This window comes from Macaca mulatta, chromosome 16, assembly GCF_049350105.2.
Source record: "Macaca mulatta isolate MMU2019108-1 chromosome 16, T2T-MMU8v2.0, whole genome shotgun sequence".
NCBI classification, from domain to species: domain Eukaryota; kingdom Metazoa; phylum Chordata; class Mammalia; order Primates; family Cercopithecidae; genus Macaca; species Macaca mulatta.
The window spans coordinates 67681674-67708821 of record NC_133421.1 but is presented as its reverse complement, the minus strand read 5'-3'; the positions used below and the strand labels follow the sequence as shown (position 1 = coordinate 67708821).

Genomic DNA, 27148 nt, shown 5'->3' with positions numbered 1-27148 from the left:
CCCTGTCTCTACTAAAAACAAACAAACAAACAAAAAAACAAAAATTAGCCAGGCGTGGTGGCGCGCTCCTGTAATCCCAGCTACTCGGGAGACTGAGGTAGGAGAATTACTTGAACCCGGCAGGCGAAGTTGTGGTGAGCCGAGATCGCTCCATTGCACTCCAGCCTCGGCAACAAGAGCGAAAACTCTTAGTGTTTCTTTCCTGTTTCTTTAACTCTTCCAGGGGCCCCTTTCCCAAGGCTCCGCCCAGCCCTGGAACCAGTCAGAGCATGTGCTCCCCCGGGGCCTGCACCCTGGCCTCCTCGAAAACTTGCCGGACCAGACAGTTGAGAAAGGGCTAGAGGGACGAGACCTGAGTACCTGTCTCCATGTGTGCAGCTATAGAAAATATGCAATTACGTGTCTGTAACACATAATAAAGCAAGTACAGCAAGATGACTTTAGGTGATGGGCATACGGGTGTTCACCAAACAATTCTCTCAACGTATGTGTGAATAAAAGTTTAAAGAAATGTCGGATGCCGGCTAGGTGAGGACGAGAGGGGGAGGAGGAGGGAGAGGGAGGTGAAGGGAAGAAGGAGGGAGGGAGAGGGGAGGGGAAGAGGGAGGGGGAGGAAAGAATAGCCTCATAGAGTTCTTCGTGTCTTTTTCGTTCTGGGTTTTTCCTCCTGAAGGGCAATGAAGCCGAAGGAGCGTTCCCAAGATCCCAGTGATTTACAGGCTCTTTTCTGTTCAGCAGTTGGCAGGCAGGGCACGGCGCGTCTGGGGCGGGGCATGCAAATTTTAAATGGCTGTTTCTCTCGGGACTTATGGGAGCAAAAAAGGAAAATGAATATCCTCCGAAACAGTAACAATATTACTTAGGCAAGTTTTAAAATTTGGATAAAGATACACAGTTTCAACGTAGGAGAGAGAGTTATTGAGGGTGATATCTGTCACCCTGAGCTGAGGATGTGGTGGAGAAGGGGTGCAGTGGACGATAGGTGTACTGTTTTGAGGTTGAGTTTAGTCTGTAAGATTTAGCTCGACAGTTTTTTTTTAAACCTTTATTCGGTGATTAGAGTGTGTTTTAATGTTCGTTTTGGTTTCATTTGTATGAGTGTTTTTCTTTTTTTTTTCATTTTCTACGCTGTCCGCCCATTACAAAAGCAAGATTATCAGCGTATTTTCTTGTGGCTCTCAGCAGCGGGAGGTTTTCAACGTGTGATCTTCACAAAAGCGACGGTGTCGTACCGTTTACGTTGGGCCTTCAGCATCTCAGAAGACGTTACCTCGCCGGGTAAGTCCGGTCGTCACGGCCTGTTAGCACCCTAGTATTTATTTAAGTTCACCGTGTGTTCCTTACTTTTACGCGTTTACATCGGTTCTTTTGGGCCCGTTGGCGCCGCTATTTTTACATTGGCCGCCCGTGCTTTACGTTTGCACGTTTACGTCGGATCATTGGCGTCTGTTAGCGCCGTCGTTTTTACATTGGCCGCCCGTGCTTTACGTTTGCACGTTTACGTCGGATCATTGGCGTCTATTAGCGCCGCTGTTTTTACATTGGCCGCCGGTGCTTTACGTTTGCACGTTTACGTCGGATCATTGACTATTAGCACCGTTGTTTTTAAGCTGGCCGCGCGTGCTTGGTAGAGCTTAGTTGCTTTCGGTTTCACTTGGTTGCGGCGTGACGATCATTGAGTTAAAGATTACTGCACTCACATCGGTCTCCATCAGTCTCCGTAATCTGACTGCTCTTTGTTATTACTTGGTTTACTCACATACAATATGCGGATTGTTCTGTTTAAGTTCAGCGCCCGTACTTCACTATCCCAAGTGGGACTGCTTTTTCATTTACGTGTCTCCATCCAAGGCAGTATAAACATTTTTCTATTCAAGTTTACCGCATGTGTTTCACTATCCAGAGTCGGACTGCTTTTGGATTTACGTGGCTCTGTGGGATGCGGTATGAAGATCGTTGCATTCAAGTTTGCCGCCTCTACTTAACTGTGCAGGGTCTGACTGTAGTCAGATCTGTATGACAGATGTTACACTCGTTTTCTGCGGGTACGTCGCTATCCAGTCTATTTTTTCCATTAACGTGGCTGAGTCATATGTAGTATGAGTGTCAGAGACATTGGAACCCGAAGCGACCCTATTTTGAGTGAGGGCTAGAAAAATGAGGCCGGGATTTACGGCGTGCATTCTCTGAAGGATATTCCTAGCTGTCAGATGTTTACGGTTAAGGGAATAAATTAATGTTTACTAAAGAGACCCAAGTGTCCAGATACCTGGATATCTGGAGAACAAAGGCGTTCCTAATTTTGCTTTAAAGATAGTAATAGGGATTTTTTTTTTTTTTTTTTTTTTTGAGACGGAGTCTCGCTCTGTCACCCAGGCTGGAGTGCAGTGGCCGGATCTCAGCTCACTGCAAGCTCTGCCTCCCGGGTTTTTACGCCATTCTCCTGCCTCAGCCTCCCGAGTAGCTGGGACTACAGGCGCCCACCACCTCGCCCGGCTAGTTTTTTGTATTTTTTAGTAGAGACGGGGTTTCACCGTGTTAGCCAGGATGGTCTCGAACTCCTGACCTCGTGATCCGCCCGTCTCGGCCTCCCAAAGTGCTGGGATTACAGGCTTGAGCCATCGCGCCCGGCCAAGTCCCTGGTCTTGACAATCAGGCTGCTCAGGAAAACAATCAGGCTCCACAACTGCTTGCCACTGGGGCACAGTTCCTGGTATTCCAGCAGTTCAGGCAGTAGTTCAACCTGACCCTATACATTCAGGCCAGGTTCAGCTATGCCCTGCTACTTGGGAAAGTTTTTCTTTTTTCTCTCTCTCCTTTTTTTTTTTTTGAGACGGAGTCTCGCTCTGTCACCCAGGCTGGAGTGCAGTGGCACGATCTCAGCTCACTGCAACGTCCACCTCCTGGGTTCACACCATTCTTCTGCCTCAGCCTCCCAAGTAGCTGGGACTACAGGCGCCTGCCACCATGCCCGGCTAATTTTTTTTGTATTTTTAGTAGAGACAGGGTTTCACTGTGTTAGCCAGGATGGTCTCGATCTCCTGACCTTATGATCCACCCACCTCGGCCTCCCAAAGCGCTGGGATTACAGGCGTGAGCCACCGCGCCCGGCCAAGTTTTTCTTTTAAATATTTCAAAGCACCAGTGAAGCAGTATGGCACCAACTCCCCTTTTGTCCATTCTAAATTAAAAGCTCTAGCAGAAAATAAACACATTGGTGCCCTATGGAAAATTTTAGCAAAGTCAGTCTTATCTAAATCCTAATATTTACAGTTCAGGACTTGGTGGGTTGATGCTGTCTGTCCAGGAATGCATTCGTCTTAGGACTCTAATCCTCCTGTTAATGTTATGGCCAACCAATTACTGGCAATGGGCCAGTGGGCTGCAATTCAAAACCAAACTATACTAAATGATGAGGTTATTGAACAATTACAAAAATGTTACCTGGACGTTTGGGACAAAATTCAAGATGATGGCAAAGTATGCCCATCTTTTATGGCTGTCAGATAGGGACAACATGAACCCTATTCAGACTTTATTGCCCATCTTCAAGACGCAGCAAAACATGCTATCCCTGATAGCCACAGCCTTGTTGTAGAACTTTGGCTTACGAACAAGTAAATCCAGACTGTCAGGCGGCTATTTGCCCCATTAAAGGCAAAATTCAACTAGGGGGTGATGTACTCACCTCATACATTAAAGCTTGTGAAGGCGTGGGGGAAACTCTGCATGCAGCAATGGTCATGGTACAAGCCATGGTCTCTATTCGAATGCCTGGACAATTTCCTGGCAAATGCTTTCCATGCGGCCAACCAGGACATTCTAAAAGAGATTGTCCTTGTCGTACAGGCCGCCATCCTTTTCAACATGGACAACCAAAATTTTTTCAACAACAAGCCCCACCTTCTACTGTATGCCCACGATGCCGAAAAGGAAATCACTGGGTGGTTCAATGCCACTGAAAATTTGATATTGATGGCAGTCCCTTACAGTCACTGAACAACCAGGGAACCGGGAAGAAGGGCCGGCCCCAGGCCCTTCCAAACAATGGGGCATTCCTCAGCTTCCAGCTAGCTTCCTGCCAGATGAGTGCCTTTCCGGCCCAATCCATTCAACCTACACCCCAATTCCCACTTCAGCAATTTGTGCCACAGGATTTAATGGCTCTGCCCCAACACGAATCTCAGTACAGTGCTTGTCCCCCGCCACCACAGGCTCAGCAGCAGTAGATCTTTGTTGCACAAGAGATATTTCTCTGTTACCTGGAGAGCCACCTATTGCTGTTCCCACAGGTGTTTTTGACCCCTTGCAGACTGGCAGTGTTGGTTTGCTATTTAGTCGCTCAAGCCTAAATTTAAGAGGTGTTCAAGTACATACTGATGTAATTGATTCTGACTATTCAGGTGAAATTCATATTGTCATTAGCTCTGCAGTCCCTTGGTATGTGGCAGCTGGAGACCACGTCGCTCAACTTCTTATACTCCCTTACATTCCTTTAGGATCCAGTTCTTGTACAAGAACCGGAGGTTGTGGTAGCACAGACTATCATGGCAAAGCAGCTTATTGAGTCAGCAAAATTTCTGACACTCGTCCTGTGTGCTCCTTGCATATTCAAGGAAGGAAGTTTGAGGGAATGATTTATATGGGCGTTGATGTCTCCATTATCACTTTACATCAGTGGCCCTGACACTGGCCAAAGGAACACACGTCCACAGCATTAGTTGGTGTTGGTCAGGCTTCAGAAGTCTATGAAAGTTCTATAATTTTATACTGTATGGGCCCAGAAGGACAGATTGGTACTATCTGCCCCCTCATTACACTCGTTCCTGTTAACCTGTGGGGAAGAGATCTTTTACAACAATGAGGGGCAAAGATTTCTTTTCCACAAGGCAATTATAGCCAGCAGAGTAAAGACATTATGACCAAAATGTATGGGCTTAGGAAAATCAGCAGAAGGCATCACCGAGCCTATTATACCTACCCATAAATCAGATTCTACGGGACTTGGTTATTCTTTTTAGAAGGAGTCACTGTCAAACCTCCAGATCCCATCCCCTTGACTTGGAAAACTCAGAAACTGTTTTGGGTAGATCAGTGGGCGCTCCCTAAAAATAAGCTGGAGGCACTCCATATTTTGATTCTTGAACAGTTAAAATTGGGACACATCGAACAATCTTTTTCTCCCTGGAATTCACTTGTCTTTGTTATCCAAAAGAAATCTGGTGAGTGGAGAATGCTTACTGATCTTAGAGCAGTAAATGCTGTCCTTCAGCCTGTGGGGACATTACAACCCAGCTTGCCTTTCTCCACTATGATTCCCAAGTACTGGCCACTTATCATCATTGATCTTAAAGACTGCTTCTTCAACATTCCTCTGGCCCCTCAGGACTTTGAAAAATTTACTTTCACAGTTCGAACCCTTAACAACATCACTCCCACAGCGCATCCTTAACAACATCACTCCCACAGCGCATTACCATTGGAAAGTCCTACCTCAAGGAATGGTTAATAGCCCTACTATTTGTCAATATTATGTGGGGAGCATATGAAAACCAGTAAGAGATCAGTTTCCCCAATATTATATCATTCATTACATGGATGATATTATTTGTGGAGTACCTTCACGTTCTGTATTAATATCTTGTTTCTCTGCAGTACAACAAGCAGTCGTAACAGCTGGTTTGGTTATTGCCCCAGAAAAAATCCAAACTTCTTCTCCTTATCAATATTTAGGAATGCAGCTAGAAGACAAGATTATTAAGCCCCAAAAGGTTCAACTCAGATGAGACTCTCTAAAAACTCTAAATGATTTACAAAAATTGCTTGGAGATATTAATTGGATTCACCCCTCCTTGAGCATTCCTACCTATGCTATGTCTAATCCTTGCAACATTATGGGGCATTCCTGATTTATGCAACAAAATGCCTTTGACCCCTGAGGCAGATTCTGAATTACAACTTACAGAAAAATGCATTCAACAATCTCAGGTAACCAGGGCGAATCCACATTTACCTTTTGAAATACTAATCTTTCCTACTAAACATTCATTCAGCAACAGGACTCATTATCCAGGGACATAATTTAATTGAATAATGCTTTCTTCCACACAGCTCTTTATAGACGCTTATCATTTATCTAGATCAAATTTCCATCCTAATTGGTCAAGCTCATTCTCATCTCCTAAAATCATTGTTCCCCTCACCCGATTACAAGTCCAACAGGCTTTTGCAATCTGCATTTCTTGGCAAGTACATTTGGCATGTTTCCCGGGTGTGTTTGACAATCATTATCCTAATGTAAAACTGTTTCAGTTCTTTAAACTTCTTAGGTCTTACCTAACATTACTACGGATACCCCATTAGCTGAAGCTGTCACTGTTTTTACTGATGCTTCCTGTAATGGCCGAGCAGCATATACAGGACCAAAAGAACGTGTCCTTAACTCAGGAGCTGCTTCAGCACAATGAGCTGAGATGATCATCATCATGGCTGTTCTTGAATATTTCCCTGAACCAGTTAACATTTTTTCTGATTCGGTGTATGTAGTACATGTTGCTTGCAACATTGAAACTGCCTTAAACATATTTCTGCCTGATGATAACCTACTTTTTCTTTTCCAAAGGTTTCAGTCCATACTCAGAGCAAGGTCTTCTCCCTTCTACATTACTCACATTACGGCTCACACGCCCCTCCCAGACCCCTCTCAGCAGCAAATGCGAGTGCTGATACATTAGTTGCTCCCGTTTTTTACAGACGCAGAAAATTTTCATGCTTTAATTCATGTCAATGCTGCGGGACTCTGAAAAAAGTCCTCCCTCACATGGAAACAAGCTAAAACCGTTGTATGTCACTGTCTTGCTTGTCAAGTGTTAATTTTACAGCCACTTTCCTCAGGAGTTAATCCTAGAGGACTTTCACAGAGTGCTCTATAGCAGATGGATGTGACTCATTATCCAGCTTTCAGCAAACTCTGTCTTATACATGTAACTATTGACACTTTTTCTCATTTTATCTGGGCCACATGTCAAACAGGGGAAAGTACGGCTCATGTTAAACAGCACATGCTTTCACGTTTCTTGGTTATGGGCTGTCCTGAGAAACTAAAAACTGAAAATGGTCCTGGTTACGTTAGCAATGCTTTTAAAAAGTTCACTCAGAAATGGGAAATTACTCACACAACTGGCATTCTGTATAACTCTCAAGGATAGACATTGGTAGAACGAGCTAATAAAATGCTTAAAGACCAACTTTGAAAACAGGACACTAAACCGAAAAGGGATGCTGCTACCCCTCATACTCAGTTAAATTTGGCTTTCTCCACTAAATTTCTTAAACCTAGCAAGAAGTCAACCTTTTACAGCAGCAGAACAACATTTCACTGGAAATAAATTTGATCCACAAAAAGGAAAGCGGGTATGGTGGAAGGATGCAAAAACTGACAAATGGGAATTAGGTACGGTGGTAACATGGGGTAGGGGTTTCGCTTGTGTTTCTCCAGGAGAAGGACAACAACCCGTGTGGGTTCCCTCCCAGCAACTGAGATTGCATTATAACTCCAAGGATGGTAGAACTCTCAGAAACAAAAGGCAAAGAACCGTCAGAAAGCAAAGAGCAAGGTTTGTCACCTGACACATAAACTCCATGACCTCGACATTACAACAAAATATCGCCGTGTGACCTACAACACCAGTCATTCTACTCTACCAACATGGGGCCAGATAAAAGTCTTATCACATCAAACAGAGAAATTACTACAAGAAGAAGGAATTCCAAAAATGACGGGTAATATAATTCTGGCTGCCTTTATGGTGGTCAGTGCAGTGGTGAGTATACCAGAGGTTGGGGCAACTCAAAATTATACCTACTGGGCATATGTTCCTTTTCCCTCTTTAATTCAGTCTGTCTCCTGGATGGACTCCTCAGTGGAAGTTTACACCAATAATAGTGCATTCACACCGGTCCCCGATGATGACAGGTTTCCAGCCTAACCAGAAGAAGAAGGTATGCACTTTAATTTGTCAATTGGCTACAAATATCCACCACTGTGCATTGGAATTTGCCTGGCTGCTTAGCTTATTATAAGAACTGGATGTGGACCATACCGTCCTCTAGTAATGATTTTTATCAAGTGCATATGTGTTCAGTAGCAATTCTTTCCAACTCATGAATGTTAAACTTAATCCACATGAGGAATGGAGGATTCCTGTCACTACTAAAAGCAGTAAAACAAAAGGACTGCCAGACTGCTCAAATGAACCTACAAAGGGACATTTTCTAGTAAATTCAATTTTATGGAATTATTATAATGCTCTAAAGGCCATAGTGTTCCAAAATCTAGCTACGGGTGTTGTTATTGACTGGGATCCAAGAGGGTATTATTGGAGGAATTGCTCTGGCCAAAATACCAAATGCTCGGAGTTTAATTATTTGTTAGATTATGTGGAGGACTGATGGCAGTCCTACAGGTTGAAGGAACGGGTGCCTCCTTATCGATTTAAATGGATGGACACAGGAATCATTCCTCCTAGACCAAAAATGATTCATCCAGTTGTTACCCTAGAACATCCTGAATTATGGAAATTAGCTGCAGCCATGACAGGAATAAGGATATGGAATGCTACCTATCAATTCTCTCCTACTGATACCGAGACACCCATATTCAAGATCACCTTGATGTCAGAACAGGTGATACCTATCAGGAGCTGTGTCAAACCCCCTTATATGCTGTTAGTTGGAAATACAGTTATCACTCCCAATGCACAAACTATGTAATGTGATGATTGTAAGCTGTCCACGTGTATTGATGCTGTTTTTAATCCCAGAACAAGTATTCTCTTGGTAAGGGCTAAGGAGGTAGTATGGATACCAGTCTATTTACATCATACATGGGAGTCTTCCCCCTCTATATACATAGTCAATGAAGTTCTTAAGGATATCCTCAAAAGAACCAAGAGATTCATTTTCACTCTTACTGCAGTCATTCCAGGACTAATTGCGGTTGCTGTAATAGCGGCAACTGCTGGAGTTGCTATCCACAACTCTGTTCAAACCGCTCAATATGTGGAAGCATGGCAAAAAAAAACCCACCAAACTCTGAAATTCTCAGACTCAAGTTGATCAAAAATTGGCTAATTAAGTTAATTATTTCCGCCAGAGTGTAATCTGACTGGGAGAGAGAGTTATGAATCTGGAACACCGTATGCAATTACAGTGCGATTGGAATACTTCCGATTATTGCATAATGGCTTATGCTTATAATAAAGATCAACATAGCTGGGAAAAAGTCTCAAAACATTTAAAAGCCTGGGATGATAACTTAATGTTAGATATTTCAAAACTTAAAGAACAAATTTGTGAGGCCTTACAGGCTCATTTAACTACTGTTCCTGGCTCAGACATTTTTGAAGGAGTAACTAAAGGATTATCTGATCTTAATCCCTTTAAATGGATCAAACCCCTCAGAGGATCATTGTTGTCATTGGCATTATTAATACTGTATGTTTACGTTGTCTACTTTTAGTCTGCAGATGTCTCCAAAGAGTCCGAGGACAAGTCCAAAATCAACGACAAGCAATGATGGCAGTGACGATCCTAGTCAATAAAAAGGGGGAAGATGTGGGTGGTAAGCCACCCAGGTGCCGAGGCAAGAGACCAAAGGCATGAGCTGTTCCAGTATAATAAATAAAATATATAGAATAATAATAGTTATACTAGAAATATAGATATGATTATATATTAATATTAATCATTAGTTTGTAGCATTACTCTTTATTCCAATATTATAATCATCTCTGTTCTACAATTATAACCTAGGAAAAACCAGCCATACAGAGACAGGAGCTGAAGGGACACGGTGAGAAGTGACCAGAAGTCAAGAGTGTGAGCCCTCTGTCATGCATGGACAGGGTTACTAGATGGCTCCTTGGTCTAGCGGTAACGCCAGTGCCTGGGAAGGCACCCATTACTTAGTGGACCGGGAAAGGGAATCTCCCTTTCCCCTGGGGAGAGAAGACTCTGCTCCACTACCTCTTGTGCAAGGCCTGACATGAGTCAGGCCCGCCCACAGCCATCTGAAGGCCTAAACGTCTCCCTGTGATGCTATGCTTCAGCGGTCACACTCCTGGTGTACTTTCATGTTCTGCTCTGCGCACCTGGCCCCGCATTCTAGATAGCAGTAGCAGAATTAGTGAAAATACTAAAGTCTTTGATCTTTCCAAGAAATACATAGAAGAAATAATGACGTAAGCTGTCCCCTCTCTCTCTCTCCACCTTGGTTACCAAATAGGGAAGGGCCCCCTGTCCCGTGGACATGTGACTCGCGTGACCTTACCTATCATTGGAGATGACTCACACTACTTACCCTGCCACCTTGCCTTGTATACAATAAATAACAGTGCAGCCAGGCATTCGAGGCCACTACCAGTCTCCGCATCTTGGTGGTAGTGGTTCCCCGGGCCCAGCTGTCTTTTCTTCTCTCTGTCTTGTTTCTTTATTTCTACAATCTGTTGTCTCCGCACATGAAGAGAAAAACTCACAGGCCCTATAGGGCTGGACCCTACAGAAAGCCATCCAGGTGCCGAGGCAAGCACTGAAGGCACAAGCTGTTCCAATATAATAAAGAAAATAGGGTAAAAGAAAGTTATGTTAGACATAGGATATAGAGATGATTATATATGGATATTATCAATTATTAGTTTTTAGTATTAATCTTTATTATTATAATAGAGGAAAAACCAGGCCATACAGAGTCAAGAGCTGAAGGGACATTGTGAGAGATGACCAGAAGACAGGAGTGTGAGCCCTCCGTCACACCTGGATAAAGGCCGCTTGAGGACTCCTTGGTCTAGTGGTAGCACCAGTTCCTGGGAAGGCACCTGTTACTTAGCAGACCTTGGTCTAGCGGTAGCGCCAGCGCCTGGGAAGGCACCCGCTACTTAGCAGACCGGGAAAGGGAGTTTCCCTTTCCTTGGGGGAGTTAGAGAACACTCTGCTCCACCAGCTCTTGTGGGAGGCCTGATATCAGCCAGGCGTGCCCATAGTCATCTGGAGGCTTAAATGTCTCCCTGTGGCGCTGTGCTTCAGTCGTCATGCTCCTTGTTCACTTTCATGTTCCGCCTGTACACCTGGTGCCTCTTTTAAGTTCCTAGAAGATAGCAGTAGCAGAATTAGTGAAAGTATTAAAATCTTTGATCTCTCTGATAAGTGCTTTAAAAAAACGCTGACATATGCTGTCCTCCCCCTCTGCTTCAACTACCACAAAGGGAAAGGCCCCCTGTCTAGTGGACACATGACTTGCTTGACCTTATCAATCACTTGGAATGATTCACTCTCCTTACCCTGCCCCCTTGCCTTATATTCAATAAATAGCAATGCTTCCAGGCATTCTGAGCCACTACTAGACTCTGTACATTGGTGGTAGTGGCCCCCTAGGCCCAGCTGTCTTTCTTACTCACTCTGTCTTGTGTCTTATTTTTCTATGATCTCTTGTCTCCACACATGAAGAGAAAACTCACAGGCCCTGTAGGGCTGGACCCTACGAGTCAGATGCGGTATGAAGTTGGCTGCATTCAAGTTTACTGTGTTTAGGTCACTATATAGAGTCTGATGACTTTTCCATTCACTTGGCTTAGTCAGATGTGGTATGAAGGCCGCTGCACTCAAGTTGACCTTGTGTACATCACTATCCAGAGTCTCACTACTTTTTCAATCACTTGGTTTACTCCGATGCCATATGAAGATCACTACATTCAGGTTCGCCCTGTGTACATCACTATCCAACATCTGACTACTGTTCCATTCACTTAGTTCAATCAGGTGCGATATGAAGATTGCTGCATTGAAGTTTACCATGGATTGGCCAGGCATGGTGGCTCACACCCATAACCCCAGCACTCTGGGAGGCCAAGGCGGGTGGACTGCCGGAGCTCAGGAGTTCAAGCAAAGGTCATGCCACTGCACTCCAGCCTGGGCAACAGACTGAGACTGCGTCTCCAAAATAAAGTAAAATAAAATAAAAAATAAATGAAATGGTAAAGTTGGCATCTCAAGTAGGTGTGAAAAGGCAAATTATTCCGTAAATGGTACTGAGACAACAGTGTAACCATCCTCTGGGGAAACACTGATAAAGTTCAGTCACACTTTCATCTGAATATCGGGAAAATTTTTAAACTATGGAGTCCCTGAGTTCCAGGCTGCAGTGAGCTATGACAGGGCCCCTGTACTCCAGCCTGAGTGACAGAGTGAGACCCTGTGTTTAAAAAAAAGAAACAAAGGTCAGGCAATATTTGGAGGGTATTTTTTTTTTCTTTTCAATTGATATACCGTAGGGCCATGTTGCCCAGGCTGATCTCCCTGGACTCAAGCGATTCTCTGACAGGACCACAGGTGTACACCAGTGAGCCTGGCTTTGTCACTTTTCTTTGTAGGGAAGAGTATAAATATATACAAATTCACAGATAAATTGTACTATGTAGTAAAGGTGGCATCTCAAGTTGCTGGGAGGAGACAGAACTGGCTATTCATGGTAGGCTTCATGGACACGCAATCCATGAGTTCAAAAGAGCCCAATTTGGGGTTTAGTGCTGTGTGTTCATGTCTTTTTTATTTTTATTTTTATTTTTATTTTTAGATGGAGTTTCACTCTACCCAGGCTGGAGTGCAGTGGCACAAACACAGCTCGCTATAGCCTCAATCTCCTAAGCTCAAGAGATCCTCCTGCCTCAGTCTCCTGAGTACCTGGAACCACAGGTGCAGACCACCATGTCCAGAAAATTCTTTAAGTTGTTGTAGAGAAGGAAGCTCACTCTCTGCCCAGGCTGGTCTGAAACTCCTGAGCTCAAGTAATCCTCTTGCCTTGGTCTCTTAAAATGCTAGGGTTATAGGCGTGAGCCATCACATAAGATTAAAAAGTATGTATTTACTTTTTAATCTTATAATTAATATATCTTTTTTTATTATACTTTAAGTTCTAGGGTACATGTGCACAACGTGCAGATTTGTTACATATGAATACATGTGCCTGTTGGTATGCTGCACCCGTTAACTCGTCATTTACATTAGGTATATCTCCTAATGGTATCCCTCCCCTCTCCTCCCATCCCACTACAGGCCCCAGTGTGTGATGTTCCCCGCTGTGTGTCCAAATGTTTTCATTGTTCAATTCCCGCCAATGAGTGAGAACATGCGGTGTTTGGTTTTCTGTCCTTGCAATAGTTTGCTCAGAATGATGATTTCCAGCTTCATCTATGTCCCTACAAAGGACATGAACTCATCCTGTTTTGCGCCCCGCCAAGTATTTAATTTGATGATGTGAAGACAAAAAACAACCTTCCATGGAAAAAAACAAAAATACCATTCTCACACATACATAAAAACACCAAACAAGCAACAAACTAAAAGAGAAGATGTGCAACCCAAACCCCAGGAGAAGTACTTATCTTGCTGATATATAAAGAGCTCAGAGAAATAATTACATAAAAGACCAAGCTTACAGAAGAAAACAATGATCAAAGGTTAAGCACGGTTCCCAGAAAAGAAAAAGTGGTTCTTTGGCAAACATAGAAAAATATAAACCACTGAGATACAACTTTTCCATTAAGAGATTGGTGATTTCCGTAACTGTGATACGATGCTGTGCTGGCGAGCCTGGGGACATGCGCACAGCTTGATAGCTCTAGTGGTGTCCTTAGAGCCACTGTCCTGTAGCAGTCAGAAATTCCCAAACCCCTTGCACGATGGTGAAGCACCATGGTGATGTCACAGGTACCCAGAGGAGTCCTGACTGCCGCACAGCCATGTCCTGGCGCCACCTCACCTTTCCAAGCACTTTGGTCTGTCCACATCGATTGGAGTCAGCTTGGGATAATCACATTAACTCTCAGAGCTGATGTGTGAACCAGAAAGCAGAGTCTTAGTTTGCAGTGAGAAAAATTCCTTTCCAATGGCCAGTACCCTCTTGCCTACCACCCAGAGCATCCTCTTCTCAGGGAAACCTTACTAGTGGGCAGAATATGGTCTGATAAACACAGAACTGAGCAGAGATGATGGGAGTGGGGAGGCATCAAGGGCCACGTCGGGTGCAGGCTAAGCACATTATACACATTGTCTCGTTGGACCCTCATTTATTTCATTCAGCAAATGCTTATTAAATGTGAGCATCAAACAAAATCTCAACCAATTATGTATATTTGTGAATATAGCTAGATATCTATGTATATGTGTATATATGACAGATGATGAAAAATGGTATGGACACAAATAAAGCTAGGAAAGCAGGATAGGAAGCAGCAATGCCCAGGGTGGGTAGGGGAAGACTCTTCTTTGCAGCGCTGTAGAAAGCGTACTATCTCCATTTGACAGATGAGAAGTGATTTTCCCTAGTGCACACATAAGGCTTTCCTTCCTCTAGGCCTGGCATTTCCACAAGAAGCTTCCCAACTACCCAAATCAGAGAGTTGTCATCCTTATCCCCATGCTACAATTGCAAACCATGAGACTGCATATGGTTAACAGGTGGCTTGGGTTCAAATGCTGACCTTGCTTCCTTTTGGGCAAGTTGCTTAGCCTCTCTGAATGTCACTCTACAACAGTGCTGTTCCCTAGAAATACGTAGTCACGTGTAACTTTAAATGTTGCAGTAGCCGTATTTTTGAAATAAGAACAAACAAGGAAATTAATTTCATTTAACTCAGCATATACAAAATATCACTTCAACACGTAACTAACTACTTTGGAAGGATGGGGCAGGAGTATCACTTGAGGCCAAGAGTTCCAGGCAAAACTAGGCAACATAGGAAGACCATGTCTCCATAAGAATTAAAAAACGGGTCAGGCGCAGTGGCTCATGACCGTAATCCCAGCACTTTGGGAGGCCAAGGCAACAGGTCAGGAGTTAGAGACCAGCCTGGCCAACATGGTGAAACCACATCTCTACTATAAATACAAAAAATTAGCCATGCATGGTGGCACGTGCCTGTAATGCCAGCTACTCGGGAGGCTGAGGCAGCAGAATTATTTGAACCCGGGAGGCAGAGGTTGCAGTGAGCCAAGATCACACCACTACATGCCAGCCTATGTGACACAGCAAGACTCTGTATCACAAAAACATAAATAAATAAAAAACTTAGTTCAGGACCAGTGGCTCAGGACCGTAATCCTAGCATGTTGGCAGGCCGAGGCAGGTGGATCACTTGAGGTCAGGAGTTCAAGACCAGCCTAACCAACAAGATGAAAGCCAACCTGTACTAAAAATACATGAATTAACTGAGTCTGGTGACCCGCACCTATAATCCTAGCTACTCGAGAGGTTGTGGCAAGAGAATCGCTTGAAACTGGGAGGCGGAGGTTGAAATGAGCCCAGATCGCCCCATCGTACTTCAGACTGGGCAACAAGAGTGAAATTCCATGTCAGAAAAAAAAAAAAAAAAAAGGCTCACGCCTGTAATCCCAGCACTTTGGGAGGCCGAGGCGGGCGGATCACGAGGTCAGGAGATCGAGACAATCCTGGCTAACACGGTGAAACACCGTCTCTACTAAAAATACAAAAAATTAGCTGGGCGTGATTGCGGGCTGAGGCAGGAGAATGGCGTGGGCCCAGGAGGCGGAGCTTGCAGTGAGCCAAGATCACACAACTGCACTGCAGCCTGGGCGACACAGCGAGACTCCGTCTCAAAAAAAAAAAAAAAATCTTAGTATGGGTACAGTGGCGCATGGTTGTAATCTCAGCACTTTGGGAGGCCGAGGTGGATGGATCACTTGCGGTCAGCAGTTCCAGACCAGCCTGGCCAACAAGGTGAAACCCAATCTGTACTAAAAATACAAGAATTGGATGGGTGTGGTGACCTGTTCCTGCGTTCCCAGCTATTAAAGAGGCGTGGCACCAGAATCATTTGAACCCGGGAGGCAGAATTTGCAATGAGCTGAGATCTCATCACTGAACTTCACCCTGGGCCACAGAGCATGGCTATATCTAAAAAAAAAGAAAAACAAATAGGCCAGGTGCAGTGGCCCACGCATGTAATCTCAACACATTGGGAGGCTGACGCGGGCAGATCACCTGAGGTCGGGAGTTTCAGACCAGCCTGACCGACATATAGAAACCCCATATCTCATAGAAATACAAAATCAGCCGGGCATAGTGGCCCATGCCTATAATCCCAGCTACTGGGAAGGCTGAGGCAGGAGAATCACGGAAACCCAGAAGGTGGAGGATGCGGTGAGCTGAGATGGCTCCATTGTGCTCCAGTCTGGGCAACAGCAGCAAAACGGTCTCAAAAAAACAAACAAAAACAAAAAAGGCCAGGCACAGTGGCTCAGGTCCATAATCCCAACACTTTGGGAGGCTGAGGCGAGTGGATCACCTAGGGTCAGGAGTTCGAGACCAGCCTGACCAACATAGTGAAAGCCCATCTCTATTAAAAATACAAAAACAGGCCAGGCGCGGTGGCTCAAGCCTGTAATCCCAGCACTTTGGGAGGCTGAGACGGGCGGATCACGAGGTCAGGAGATGGAGACCATCCTGGCTAACACGGTGAAACCCCGCCTCTACTAAAAATTACAAAAAACTAGCCGGGCGAGGTGGCGGGCGCCTGTAGTCCCAGCTACTCGGGAGGCTGAGGCAGGAGAATGGCGTAAACCCGGCAGGCGGAGCTTGCAGTGAGCTGAGATCCGGCCACTGCACTCCAGCCTGGGCGACAGAGCTAGACTCCGTCTCAAAAAAAAAAAAAAAAAAAGAATACAAAAACATTATCAGGGCGTGATGGTGGGCGCCTGTTATCCTAGCTACCAAGAAGGCTGAGGGAGGAGAATAACTTGAAACCGGTAGGCAGAGATGGCAGTGAGCCAAAACTGCGCCATTGCACTGCAGCCAGGGCGACAGAGCAACAATCCACTTGAAAAAAACCAAATATATATGTATGATATACGTATATGTATGTATACATACAATATATACACATATATGTCACATATAAAGATAAAATTAGCCAGGCATGGTGGGAGGCTGAGGGAGGAGAATTGCTTGAGCTCAGGAGTGGAAGGTTTCAGTGAACTGGAATCCCTCAACTACACTCTAACCTGGGCAAACGGGTGAGTCGCTGTCAAAAAGGAAAACAATAGTAAACAACATAAAATTTATTTTTCAGAGTTTTAATCATTTTATATTGTTTTCTAAATCCCATGTGTATTTTAAACTTACAACACAGAAGCATTAGAATTGACCAACATTCGAGATAACGCGCCTAAAGCCCTCAGCCCTCAGCTCTCCGCCGAAGTTGGGTTAGGAAGGAGGAAGGGAGAGGTAAATGCTGACCCCGCAGGCGGCAGTCTGTGCCTCGGAGAGAAACTTTATCGCAACCTTGCCGGGGGCCTTGACGGCCATCCTCCCGCAAGAGCACCCCGGCAGTCACCCCTGCCCTCTGGTGTCCTGCCACCCCGAGCCCGACCTTCCCCCTTTACCCCCGCGCGGGGCCAGTAACCTCCTAACTGCGTCTTCTCTGTTTCGGGCTGTCGTGCTCATCACGTTTGCGTCGTTTCTTCGCTCCACAAACGTTTACTGAGCGCCTTCCACACGCCAGGCACCAGACTAGCGCCGGCAAACGGGGATAAGTACTGGGGAGGGGTCCCAGCCCTCAGTGATGGGATTTCAGAGGGGGAGATAAAGGATTGCCCAGAAGGGTGGTGAGTGGAATAGTTGATATAAACAACGGGGGTGCGACGAAATACATAGGAGGGCTGCTAGTCACGTATGGGGTGAGTGCCCAGGGCCCTTAATTAAGGGAGGCTTCCTGGACGGGTGACACCCAAGCGGAGTCCTGACAACCTGCGTCAGGAGTAGCCAGGCGAGGAGGAGGTGAAAGGAATCCACGTCCCGAGCAGAGAGGCAGCTTTCCCTGCACAGCACAGGACACGGTCCGTGCACAGAAGCCACAGGAGACGCAGGCACAGGGGCTGGGGAGAATCCTTGCCGGGCCCTCGCCATCCACGCGCCGCCTCCCTCTGCCGGGTGTCTGGTGTCAGCCTCCCGCCCGGCAGAGGAACTCCAGCCCCTGCTCCCGGAAGCGCCTCCAGGCCTTGGGCTTCCCTGACTCGGAATGGGCCCCTCGTCCGGCGGGTACGAGGCCGGTCTCCCCGCCCGCTGGTGACGAAGTAAAGGCCCGGCGCCGCCCGGGCTCCTGCCCTGGGACCTCGTCTTTCTCCAGGAAAAGGTGGACCGCTCTCCGCCGAGCGGTCTCTTTCACAGACCCCTCTCGCCTTCGCCCCCAGTCTCCTTCGGTTCTGTCTTGGCGCTGGCTGGGTAGAAACCAGGAAGTCGCCCCCAGCGGAGCCCCGGCTCCCCGAGGCAGAGGCGGCCCCGGGGGCGGAGTCAACCGCGGAGGCCGCGCCCTCCGTGAAAGGGCGGGGTATGCAAATTCGAAATGAAAGCCCGGGAACGCCGGATCCAAGCACGGGTGTAAGATTTCCCTTTTCAAAGGTGGAGAATAAGAAATGAGCCCGAGTGTGTAACGGCGTCCATAGTGGGGTGGACGAGACAGAGGGGATGGGGCAAGGAGCGCGGGTGGGGCTCTCACCGCGACTTGAATGTGGATGAGAGTGGGACGGTGACGGCGGGCGCGAAGGCGACGGCATCGCTTCTCGGCCTTTTGGCTAAGATCAAGTGTAGTATCTGTTCTTATCAGTTTAATATCTGATACGTCCTCTATCCGAGGACAATATATTAAATGGATTTTTGGAGCAGGGAGATGGAATAGGAGCTTGCTCCGTCCACTCCACGCATCGACCTGGTATTGCAGTACCTCCAGGAACGGTGCACCCCCTCCGGGGATACAACGCGTTTGCTAAAAGTAGAAGGGGCGAGAGAGAGAGCATGGGCGGGGCGGCTTGCACGCCAAGCGTGTGTGATACGCCGTCTTGCCGCTTCAACTGCTCGTTGGAGTACCGTGGGGTTTCTGACCTGCGGGCGGCAGACGGTAGGCCTTGCTCCCTGGCACGCTTCCATTTACGCTGTGACTACAGCGCTTTGGGAAGGCTACGACCCCCCGGCAGCCGACTGACTACTCCTTTGGAGGTCGTTAGATCTCAGCTTGGCAGTCGAGTGGTGGTGACCTTTTAAGGGAATGGGATCCACCCGGAATTGAACTCACTCCCTTCCTTCCTCTCTCTCTCTCTCTCTCTCTCTGTCTCTCTCTCTCTCTCTCTCTGTCTCTCTCTATGTCTCTCTCTCTGTCTCCCCCCCCTCCTTTTTGGTATCCCCCCTCCGCCCCCCCACAAGTTCTGGGGTACATGTGCAGGACGTGCACGTTTGGAACATAGGTGTACGTGTGCCACGGTGCTCTGCTGCACCTATCAACCAGTCATCTAGGTTTGAAGCCCTGCATGCGTTGGGTATTTGTTCGAATGCTCTCTCTCCCCTTGCACCCCACGCCCCGCCAGGGCCCGGTGTGTGATGTTCCCCTTCCTGTGTCCATGTGTTCTCACCGTTCAACTCCCACTTAGGAGTTTGGGTTTCGGTTCCTGTGTCAGTCTGCTGAGAATGAAGGACATGAACTCATCCTTTTTTATGGCTGCCTAGTAATTCCATGGTGTATACGTGCCACGTTTTCCTTATCCAGCCTATCGTTGATGGGCATTCGAGTTGGTTCCAAGTCTTTGCTACTGTAAATCAACATACGTGTCCATGTGTCCTTCTCGTAGGAAGTTCTTCCTCTTCGGCCCGCTGAGTAGCTGGCACTTGAAGGCAGGTGCCAACGCACCGGCGACACGCTTCCGTGTTTGCCCAGGAAAAACTGCGGTGCAGGTAATATAAGCCATGTATCGGGGCAGTCCAAGCATCGTGGCTCCGCCGTTCATGCTTGATGCATCTGTAGGCTCCGTTCTAGGTATGCACATCGTTTACGGGATCAGCCACCGGCAGTTGCCTTGCAACCGTGATGACAAATCTCTGCCGGCTCTTTTGGGTCTCATCCCTGTATCTATAAATTGCATCCCAACATAAAGATCGGAATGTTCCTTTTGCTGGCCCAATCTCTCACCCTTTCCAAACTCCAGAAATCTTGTCTGTCCTCCGCAAAACTCCCCCTGCTTCTTTCTCTGAAGGCGGTCTTCAGGCCGGGCACACTGGGAGGATCGCCGGAGCCCGGAAGGCCGCAGCGAGGTGAGGTGAGATCACACCATTGCACTGCAGCCCCGGCTGCAGAGCCGGAGCCCCGTCTCGAAACAAACAAACAAACACACACACAAAAAGAAAGAGCCCAGGCAACCTAGTGAAACCCTGTTCGGGCTGGGGCGTATCTGCACCCCAGCTATTCCCGAGGCTGAGGCAGGAGGATGGATGGAGGCTGGGAGGTGGGTGCTGCACTGAGCAGTGACTGCACCGCTGCACTCCAGCCTGGGTGACAGAGCCAGACCCCATCCCAAATCAATAAACATAAAAATAAAGGAACCAGTTTGTAGAAAGCGGGAGAGGGTCCCATTGAACTTCAAGCCTTCAGGCTACAGCTGCGGCTGGACAGGTTGGAGCAGCAGGCTGGAGCAGTGGCCATCTTGGCAGGGATCATTGACCCTGATCTATCATCGGGAGGAGGAAGAGCTGATCTCATGCAGGGAGGGCAGGTGGACTACGTGTGGACTCTGGTGATCTGTTTGGGTGCCAGGTGTTGCTCCCAGGGCCACCTGTAACTGTGAATGTGCGGGAACCCTGACTTGAGAAGGGCGTGGCCACGGCGAGCCTCGGCCCCTCAGGGATGAGAGTTTGGTTCACGGTACCCAGGGAAACCACCAGCATCGGCAGTGGTGATAGCTGAGGAGGAGGGGGGATTTGGAGGAGAGACACAGGATGAGTAGCAGGGGCAGCCCTGTGATCAACAACTGCTGCAAGAGGGGCTGTTTGTTCGACTCACTAGTCTTCTGCGGCTCTATGCAGTACTGAAGAGCAGAAGACAGAAGACACAAAGACCACAAAAATTAGCCGGGCGTGGTGCTGTGCGTCCATAATCCCAGCTACTCGGGAGGCTGAGACAGGAGAATCGCTTGAACCCGGGCGGCGGAAGTTTCAGCGAGCCTAGATCACGCCATTCCAGTCCAACCTGAGCATTCGAGCGAGACTCTTATCTCAGAAAATAAAGACAGAATTAAAGAGCCCGGTGCGGTGGCTTACATCTGTGATCCCAGCGCTTTGGGAGGCCCAGGCGGGCGGATCGCCTGAGGTCAGGAGCTCGAGACCAGCCTGGCCAACGTGGCGAAAGCCCCGGAAAAATACAAAAATCAGCCAGGCGTGGTGGCGTACGCCTGTAATCCCAGTTACCCGGGAGGCTGACGCAGGAGAATCGCTGGAACCCGGGAGGTAGAGGCTGGACTGAGCTGAGATCGTGCCACTGCACTCCAGCCTGAGTGACAGAGCAAGACTTTGTCTCAAGAAAACACAAAACAAAACAAAACAAAACAAAACAAAAACAAACAAACAGCAACAAAAAAGCCGGGCGCGGTGGCTCACGCCTGTAATCCCAACACTTTGGGAGGCGGCAGCTGGGCAGATCACCAGAGGTAGGGAGTTGGAGACCAGCCTGACCAACATGGAGAAAGCCCGTCTGTACTAAAAGTACAAACTTAGCCGGGCGTGGTGGCGCATGCCTGTAGTCCCAGCTACTCGGGAGGCTGAGGCAGGAGAATCGCTTGAACCCGGGAGGCGGAGGGTGCGGTGAGCCCAGATCGCGCCATTGGACTCCAGCCTGGGTAACAAGAGCGGAACCTCCGTCAGAAAAAAGAAAAAAAAAAATAAAAAAAAAAAATGTGAGAGTTGTACTCATCCTGTCTTCAAAATCCCATGTGTATTTGACACTTTACAGCACAGCTCCATTAGAACTGACCACATTTCCAGGGCTCCCTAGATACCTGTGGCTAGCGGCTGCCATAGTGCACTGCGCTGGGCAGTAGAATGGGGGATGACAAGACAGGGCGGCGGAGATTGGGATGGCGTGAAATGAGGGAAACACTCGCCGGTGGGAGAAAGCAAAATAGTAAGGGGGCACCGAAAGATTCAGTAGTCCACGTGAATATCTTGATTATCTTATAATCGAGATAATGTGGGGTCCAGCTCTACCGGGTCTGTGGGTTTTCTCTTCGTGTGCGGAGACGAGAGATCGTAGAAATAAAGACGCAAGACAAAGAGATAGGAAGAAAGACAGCTGGGCCCGGGAGACCACTGCCACCAAAGCGCGGAGACCGTAGTGGCCCCCAGTGCCTGGACGGCGCTGCTATTTATTGTATTCAAGGCAAGGGGGCAGGGTAAGGAGTGTGAGTCATCTCAGATGATTGATTGATAGGTCACGCGAGTCACGTGTCCACGGGACAGGGGGGCCTTTCCCTTTGTGGTAGCCGAGGTGGAGAGGGAGGACAGCAAACGTCAGCATTTCTTCTATGCACTTATCAGAAAGATCAAAGACTTTAGTCCTTTTACTAATTCTGCCACTGCTCTCTTCTAAGAACTCAAAAGGAGGAGCCAGGTGTACAGGCGGAACGTGAAAGTGAACACGGAGCGTGACCGCTGAAGCACAGCATCACAGGGAGACGTTTAAGCCTCCGGACGACTGCGGGCACGCCTGGCTAATGTCAGGCCCTCCCACAAGAGGTGGTGGAGCAGAGTGTTCTCTAACTCCCCTGGAGAAACGGAGATTCCCTTTCCCGGTGTGCTAAGTAACGGGTGCCTTCCCAGGCACTGGCGCTACCGCTACACCAAGGAGCCCTCAAGCGGCTTTTATCTGGGCGTGACCGAGGGCTCACACTCTTGTCTTCTGGTCACCTCTCACTGTGTCCCTTCCGCTCCTAACTCTGTATGGCCTGGTTTTTCCTAGGTTATAATAAGAGAACGGAGATTATTGTAATCACAGAACAGAGAGTCATACTACAAACTAATGATTAACACTGTTCACATATAATCATATCTGTATCCTATTTCTAGTATCACTTTTCTTATTCTAATTATTTTCTTTATTATACTGGAACAGCTTGTGGCTTCAGCCTCTTGCCTCGGCACCTGGCTGTCTTACCGCCCCCATCGCCCCCCTTTTTATTGACCAGGATCGTCACTGCCATCATTGCTTGTCGTTGACTTCAGACTTGTCCTCGGACCCCTCGGAGACATCTGCAGACTAAAAGCAGCCAACATAAACGTACCGACGTTAATAATGCCAAAGACAACAGTGGTCTTCTGAGGGGTTTGATCCATTTAAAGGGATTTGGATCAGATAACCCTTTGGTTATTCCTTCAAAGATGTCTGATCCAGGAATGGTAGTTAAGTGAGCCTGCGAGTCCTCAAAAATTTGTTCTTTAAGTTTTGAGATACCTAACGTTAGGTTATCATCCCAGGCTTTTAAATTTAAGTCTCATGACTTTTTCCAGCTATGCTGATCTTTATTATCAGCATAAGGCCTTATGTAATAATCAGAAGTATTCCAATCACATTGTAATTGCATACGGTGTTCCAAATTCATAACTCTATCTCCCAGCCATATCATACTCTGGCGGAGATCATTAATTTGATTAGCCAATTTTTGATCAGCCTGAGCCTGAGAATTCCGGAGTCTAGTGGAGTTTTTCTGCCATGCTTCCACATATTGAGCGGTCTGGACAGAATTGTGGATAGCAAGTCCAGCGGCCGCTGCTGTGGCAGTAACCGCAATTAATCCCGCAATGACTGCAGTAAGAGTAAAGAGGAACCTCTTAGTTGTCTGAAGGGTACGTCTAAGAACTTCATTGACTATGTGAATAGAGGGAGAAGACTCCCATGGACGGTGTAAGGAAACTGGTATCCATACGCCCTCCCTAGCCCTCACCAGGAGAATACTTGTTCTGGGATCAAAAGGGGCATCAATACATGTGATGAGTTTGCAGTCATCACATTCTATAGTTTGTCTATTGGGAGTGACATTTATAATTCCAACTAACAGCATATAAGGGGGTTATCCCTTGTAGGCTCCTGATAGGTATTACCTGTTCTGACATTACAGTGACTTTAAATATGGGTGTTTTGGTATTGGTGGGAGAGATTTGGTAGGTAGCGTCCCATAGTCTGATTCCGGTCGTGGCCGCAGCTAATTTCCGTAATCGAGGATGTTCTGGGGCAACAATAGGATGAATCGTTTTTGGTCTAGGAGGAACGATTCCTGAGTCCATCCATTTGAATGGGTAAGGAGACACCCATTCCCTCAACCTGCAGGACTGCCATCCGTCTCGTACGCGATGTATCAAATAATTGAACTCAGAGCATTGGGTATTTTGGCCGGAGTAGTTCCGCCAATAATACCCGCTTGGAGCCCAGTCAATAACAGCTCCTGTAACTAGGCTCCGTAACACTACGTACGGCTTTTGGAGCATTACAGTCATTCCATATGATTGAGTTCCCTAAACAAGTTCCCTCGGTAGGTTCTCTTGAACAGTCTGGCAGTCCTTTTGTTGTATTATTTTTGGTGGTGACGGGAACTCTCCATTCCTCATGAGGATTAAGTTCAACAGCCATGATCTGAAAAGAATTACTACTGAACACATGATGTACTTCATAAGAATCATTACTAGAGGATGGTACGGTCCACATCCAATTTTGATTAGAGAAAGCCAAGCAGCCAGGTGACATTGCTATGCACAATGGTGGGAATTTATATCCAATTGACAAATTAAACTGCATACCCTTTTCCTCTGGTTGAGCGGGAAACCTGTCATCGTTAGGGACTGGTATAAGTGCGCTATTACTAGTATACAGGCAGCATTTGCGAAGCTGTTGAATGACCTCATCATTTAGTATAGTTTGATTTGTAGTTGCAGGCCATTGTCCCCTTCCCAATAACTGGTCAGCTGCAACATTAACAGGAGGATTAGAGCCTTGATTAAGCTGAACTCGATCCTGGACAGCATCGACCCACCAAGTCCCGAATTGTAAATATTGGGATTTAGATAATACCGATTTTGCTAGAATTTACCAATCATAAGGCACGAAACTGCTGTTTATCTTCTGCGAGGGCTTTTAATGTGGACCGGACAAAAGGGGAGTTGGTGCCGTATTGCTTCACTGATTCTTTGAAATCTTTGAGGAATTTAGAAGAAAAACTTTCCCAAGAAGCAGGGCGTAGCTGGACCTGGCCTGGATGAAGAGGATCTGGTTGGACTACTGCCCGGACTGCAGGTATACCTGGAACTGGCTGCGCCGCAGGCAGTTGTGGAGCCTGGTGATTTGCCTGAGGAGCCTGACTGTCAGGCTGCGGAGCTTGAGGAGCCTGAGGAGCCGCGGGCTCAGCCACCTGCTGGGCAGGATCAGCGGGCTGTGGCTGATCCTGTGCCTCAGGGACGGGGGCGGCAGGCATCGGAGGTTGTAAAATTACAGGAAATTGCCAGGCTTCGGGATCCCCGTATTCCCTTGCCTGAGAGATGGCCCTCATAAGAGGAGTATCATTTTAAGGAATGTATGTGATTTGTTGCTCGTGAGCGGCCATGGTGGTGGCGGCAACCGCAGTGGTGACCGGACCAGAAGCAGAAAAGAAATGAGGGTTTTGAATAGAGGAAGAATTGAGAACCTGTAAGCCAGGTGGAGGCGCGAGTACCTGCTGAGCAGGTCTTTCAGGGGCCTGAAGACCAGGCTGCCGGCGGTAACTGCAGGACAGGCTTCAAGCGAGCCTGATACTCCGAAGGAGAAGCAGAAGTGAGAGATGGATAACCGGGTTGAGTAGGGATAGGGTTGAGGGCCTCGTTACCGGGCCGAACGGGCGGAAGGTGGAGAGGCCTGCGGCAGGTGGAGAGGCCTGCGGCAGGGCTGAACAGAGACAGTGTTGAGAGCCTCACTGGCGGGCTGAACAGGCGGAAGGCGGAGGGCCCTGCGGCAGGGCTGAACAGAGACAGTGTTGAGAGCCTCACTGGCGGGCTGAACAGGCGGAAGGCGGAGGGCCCTGCGGCAGGGCTGAACAGAGACAGTGTTGAGAGCCTCACTGGCGAGCTGAACAGGCGGAAGGTGGAGGGCCCTGCGGCAGGGCTGAACAGAGACAGTGTTGAGAGCCTCATTCGCGGGCTGAGAATTGAGAGCCTCCGTACCAGGCTGCATAGAAACGTAGTTTAGAGCCTCTTTTTCAGACTGTATAGCCTCATTTCCGGGCTGTGTAGATGGAAGGTGGGGGGCCCTGTAGCAGGGCTGAGGAAAGATAGGAGGGTCCGGCCACGACGACGGCTGTGGATAGTATATTTCGGTTGGATTCTGCTGGTTGGCGGCGAGGACATCATTTGAAAGTTCATCGTAAACTTTCGGGGGGGGGGCACGGCAGGCTCTGGTGTGGGCGGCGGGGCCCAAGGAATGTCAGAATGGAGGTCCGTCTGTAGAATCACGGCCTCAATCTGTGCAGTATCCTCAGGGGAAAGAGAACTGAGAATTTCCTCAACCTCCTCAGAGGAGAGGAAAGAGGGATCAGCCTCCACGTTGTCCACGCGAGTCTGCAAGGAGTCTAGGACAGAGCGAACCGAAGCCCAGACTGGCCAAATAGTGGGCGGAATAACGTGTCCCCCTTTATGAGCAATTTTAAATTGTCGGCCAATTTCATCCCAATGTTTGAGTTCTAAAGTTCCCTCAGTAGCAAACCAAGGGTAAAGGAGATCTACGACCTCGAACTGGTTTAATTCACTTATTAGTAGAAACTTTTACACCTCCGTCTTTAAGCAGAGTCTTTATAACATTTAAATAAGCCGAGTACTTGGTACCGGCCTGTCCCATGGTGTCCCCGGGATACTCTGAGTGCCCAAGCTTACCGCCCAGCCTATTGACCGCAAGCCTCAGGAATCTGTCGTCGGTAGTCCTCCGCTGAGTTCCGCGCTCAAAGTGCACCTTCACACAGCGAGAGAGAGATCCTCGTTGGGTGCCAGATGTAGGGTCCAGCCCTACGGGGCCTGTGGGTTTTCTCTTCGTGTGCGGAGGCGAGAGATCGTAGAAATAAAGACACAAGACACAGAGACAGGATGAAAGACAGCTGGGCCCGGGGGACCACTGCCACCAAGCGCGGAGACCGGTAGTGGCCCCGAATGCCTGGACGGGCTGCTCTTTATTGTATTCGAGGCAAGGGGGCAGGGTAAGGGGTGTGAGTCATCTCAAATGATTGAGAGGTCACGCGAGTCACGTGTCCACTG

General features: G+C 47.7%; 3 long non-coding RNA genes and 1 other non-coding gene across 6 annotated transcripts; 3 read left to right on the top strand and 1 right to left on the bottom strand.

Moving 5' to 3' along the window:
* The first annotated feature begins 994 nt into the window (after positions 1-994).
* Positions 995-10477, top strand: LOC106994057 (uncharacterized). 2 transcript variants are annotated; one of them, XR_013406864.1, is made up of 5 exons: positions 995-1278; positions 7499-7782; positions 7899-8001; positions 9521-9657; positions 9814-10477. It is a non-coding gene; the product is annotated as an uncharacterized LOC106994057 (long non-coding RNA). The 2 variants fall into 2 exon arrangements; XR_013406865.1 differs by having other exon boundaries at positions 7499-7823.
* Positions 1102-15428, bottom strand: LOC144335753 (uncharacterized). The gene is made up of 2 exons (XR_013406885.1): positions 14988-15428; positions 1102-1754 (listed from the first exon to the last, which is right to left on the bottom strand). It is a non-coding gene; the product is annotated as an uncharacterized LOC144335753 (long non-coding RNA).
* Positions 12618-13251, top strand: LOC144335751 (uncharacterized). 2 transcript variants are annotated; one of them, XR_013406882.1, is made up of 2 exons: positions 12618-12747; positions 13108-13251. It is a non-coding gene; the product is annotated as an uncharacterized LOC144335751 (long non-coding RNA). The 2 variants fall into 2 exon arrangements; XR_013406883.1 differs by having other exon boundaries at positions 12706-12839.
* Positions 15429-18622: 3194 nt separating the features above from the next.
* Positions 18623-18813, top strand: LOC114673347 (U2 spliceosomal RNA). Its single transcript, XR_003724056.2, has one exon. It is a non-coding gene; the product is annotated as a U2 spliceosomal RNA (small nuclear RNA).
* Positions 18814-27148: the final 8335 nt, after the last annotated feature.